Here is a 4,084-nt window from a genome sequence, read left to right on the forward strand (position 1 = left end):
GTGAGCCATTGTGCCTGGCCAATAAGTCACATTTTGGATTTGGTCAATTCAAAGGACTCCATTTTTGCCTTTCTATTTTGCCTTTTGGTTGTGTAATTATCTCTTCTTTCACACAATGGGAATAATTTTAGTTAAACACATTAAATTTCCCATACTTGGCAAAATAAATGGTGGGCAACACAGAGCTAGAGTCTTCAAAAAAGTGGGGAGGAGGCAAAGGGGTACAAACCCCCTGAAAACAGCAAAACGTGCTTTTAGAGCAGTGACCACACCATGAACCCACCTGGGAGATTTACAAAATGAGGATACCCAGGCTGCACCCCAGAATCATTGCATCAGAACCTTTGGGGATGGGACCCAGGTGTTGGCAGTTTTTAAAGCTTCTCAGGTATTCCAACTTACAAGTGAGGTTGACACTATTGCTTTAAAGCTTTGCTGCTCCAAGTGTGGCCTGCAGGCCAGTGGCATCGGCCTCACCTGAGATCTGGTTCAAAATACGGAAACTCAGGCCCCAACCCATATCTGCTGAGTCCAAACCTGCATTTTAACAAGGTCCCCAGGTGATTTGTATGCAGTCTGCCTTAGTGACCTCTCAGGAGTTTCATCTTGATGGGTGGTCTCAGCAGTGTTTGGCCTTCTTCAATGGAGACCTGAAGGCCATGGAGGCTGGCCTTTCCACCAGAGACTGCTGCATTATATCCCACCCGTGGGAGGACAAAATTGGAGCTTTTATTCACAGGAGTGGAACCTGGATACATTCTTTGCCTAGGTCTATAAGTGTCTTTTCATCAATGCATCATTGTTCCATTGGGACAACCATACAGTAACCAAAATGTTGGACCTTCAGCCTTGGAGGAGAAACCTAAGGATAACCAGTCAGAATATATGTAGAGGAGATGATAAAGTATACAGTTTGGCCTGACTTCAAATGCAATATTCATTTACTGCATGACCATACAGGCCTGGTTTTAAGCCATGCACCTTCTTGTTTTCTAACTCTTTTTTCAATTACATGACACTGACACGAGTTATAAAAAGACTGGGCAAATGAGCGATCTTCTTTATTTGTCCTCTGTATCAGTCAATTATCACGATAGTGCTGTGAAACAACCATGAAATTGGCATATGACAATTCATATTTATTTCTCATGTGTGCAGGGTGTCTGGAGACTCTACTGATCTCATGTATCTATAAGTTGACTGGGTGCTACAAGCTGAGCTAAGCTTGGATACATAGCGGCTCTGCCTCAAGCTACTGTTTGCGTGAGTTTGACTTTGAGTGCTGGATTGAGTTCTCGTCTGGTCCTGTGTTCGTTCTGTGGCCCTAGGCTGAAGGGCAGTGGCTGCCTAGGAAAAGACTTTTAATAGAGATGATAAAAGCACAAGAAGAAAGTGGAAACATGCAGGAACTCTTAAAGCTGAAGCTCAGCAGGGACACACTACCACTTCTTTCCCATTTCATTGGCCAGGGAAAGCCACATTGCCAAGCCTAATATCGGTAGGTAGAAAAATATAATCCTCCTTTCTGAGTCCATGGCAAGAATGTAGATGCAAAATACTATGTAGGGAAGTGAGGAACTGTGGCCAATACATCAATCCACTATATCCTCCAACTGGAAACTACATTTTCTCGGAGATACATGACCCATCCCTTTATAAAATCCCTCATGGCAAAGACTGCTGGCTGTTCACCAAATATCACTTTCCTACCCTTCCTGGGTACACAGCTAGGACACATTTCCCAGCCTCCTTTGTACTTAGATGTGACTATGTGACTGGTTTTGGTCAATGGGATGTGAGTGGAAGTAATGTCATTTTTTAAGCTAAGACATTCCTCTGCTGCTGGTTTTATGCAGATGACTACAAGACCCTAATGGTTGCTGGAGGCACAAGATGGAATGAGCCTAGATCCCTGAATCACTGTGTGGAGGAAGGCCATTATGAAACAGGAATATTCCTTTATGGTGTCGGTATGATCTAAACTTCTGTTATGTTTGAGCCATTATATTCTTGGGTCTCTGTTACACCAGCCAACATGACTGTAACTAACATATTTCTTAAAGCCCTTCTTTGTTACTCTGCTTTCATCATACATGGTAACCCAATGCTCTGTGATGGTGGGTGTGAAGAGCGCCGCACATGAGAAATCTGATTGTGATCAATACTAATGTTTCAACACAAAATGGAATCTAAGTACTAATGTGACAGAGACTGATGCTAATAATTACTGACATTTGGAAAGGACCTGATGGCTTAGACACCCTTTTCACACCCTTTATTCTTTTTAATACTCACCACATCCCTGAAAGACAGACTTTTATCATTACCCCCATTTTACAGATGACAAAATGGAGTTTTCCAAACTTGCTGAAGGCCTCCTAGCTGGTCATTAGATACCTGCATCCGACCTCCTTGCCCTCGTTGTTCTGGGAGGAAACAATGAGGAAACTTCTCAGCTCCACTCCATTTTACCCCAATCAGGTTCCAAAGGCCTCCTTGGTGAGGTAGAAAAACAGATTATACCCAAGGCTGCTGATGCTACTGGTGTGACTTGTAAGGAAAGTTTGAAGTTCCCAGGTTTTAGTTGAACCTGCCTGCCCTAGGAATCTGTTCTACAAGACAACAGCGAGGTATTCCTGGGGGCTTCTGCTTGGTGGTAGATTACTTGCAAAGATGGCTGCCGAGGAGTCCTTCAATTACTGATGCACACTGGTTATAGGTTGAATTGTGTTCCCCAAATATGCTGGGGTTGTAACCCTGAATATCACAGGATATGACCTTAGTTGAAGACAAGGCACGATATAGTGGCTGGTCACGGTGGCTCATGCCTGTAATCCCAGCACTTTGGGAGGCTGAGGCAGGCGGATCACAAGGTCAAGAGTTCAAGACCAGTCTGGCAAACATGGCGAAACCCCGTCTCGACTAAAAATACAAAAATTAGCTGGGCATGGTGGCATGTGCCTGTAATCTCAGCTACTTGGGAGGCTGAGGCAGGAAAATTGCTTGAACTGGGACCCGGGAGGCAGAGATTGCAGTGAGCCAAGATCACGCCACTGCATTCCAGCCTGGGCTACAGAGCAAGACTCTGTCTCAAACAAAAGAAAAAAAAAAGCATGATATATATTGTGTGTGTGTGTATATATACACAATATATTGTAAGTGTGTGTGTATACACACAATATATATCGCATATATATACACACATACATGATATATTATTGTGTATGTATATACACACACATATGTATGTTTTTGTCCATGGTTCTTAGTTTATAACTCCCATAGCCCTTATTATTTCCTAAGTGACCACAACATATCTTTTATTAAAAGTATTTGTCCTTCTGTCTTTGGTTCCTGAAGTATCTTCAGAACAGCCTCAGAGCTCTGAAGGTGAAAGGCAGTCTTTTGTTATAATGCTGGGGGACTTCAGGCCTCAGAAGACAGAATTGCTCTCTCTGACCTTCTTCATCCTCTTTTCACCTGCTTCTTTTTCTCCCTAAGGCAGGCCGTAGAAATTAAAGACACATTCTAATTTGCCCCCACCTTTCCAGCTTGGAGCCAGTCATAAATAAATTCTCTGACTTATCTAATTGCAGGTCATAAAATCCTCATTTCAGAGGGGTCTTGCCCTATATCCTGGAGGAAGGAATGCTTCATGGAGAGGCTAAGAAAAATCTGAACGACAGGCCTTGCTGGGTTTCCCTACTCAGTCTATTAGTATTAGATCATACAATTTTTGTCCAATCACATTTCTACACAGTTGTCCTTATACCAATCATGTCTATGCAATGAAGTCTCCATAAAAGGCCCAAGAGGAGGGGCTCAGGGAGTTTCTGGACAGCTGAACTCGTAGGAAGGTGAACAAGAACTCATCCAGGTGCCCAGAAGGTGTTGCACCCCAACTCCACAAGAATGGAAGCTCCTGTTCTCAGGATTCTTCCAGACTTCACCCTATATAATCCCTTCATCTGGCGATTTATTTGTATTATTTAAATAAAGGTATTTAATTAACTAATGTGTTTTTTTTTTTTCTTTCAATGCCAGAAATATCATATATCCTAGATAGAAAATACAATGAAAACTT

The sequence above is a fragment of the Cebus imitator genome, unplaced genomic scaffold (assembly GCF_001604975.1).
Source record: "Cebus imitator isolate Cc_AM_T3 unplaced genomic scaffold, Cebus_imitator-1.0 Scaffold328, whole genome shotgun sequence".
In the NCBI taxonomy this organism is placed as follows: Eukaryota; Metazoa; Chordata; class Mammalia; order Primates; family Cebidae; genus Cebus; species Cebus imitator.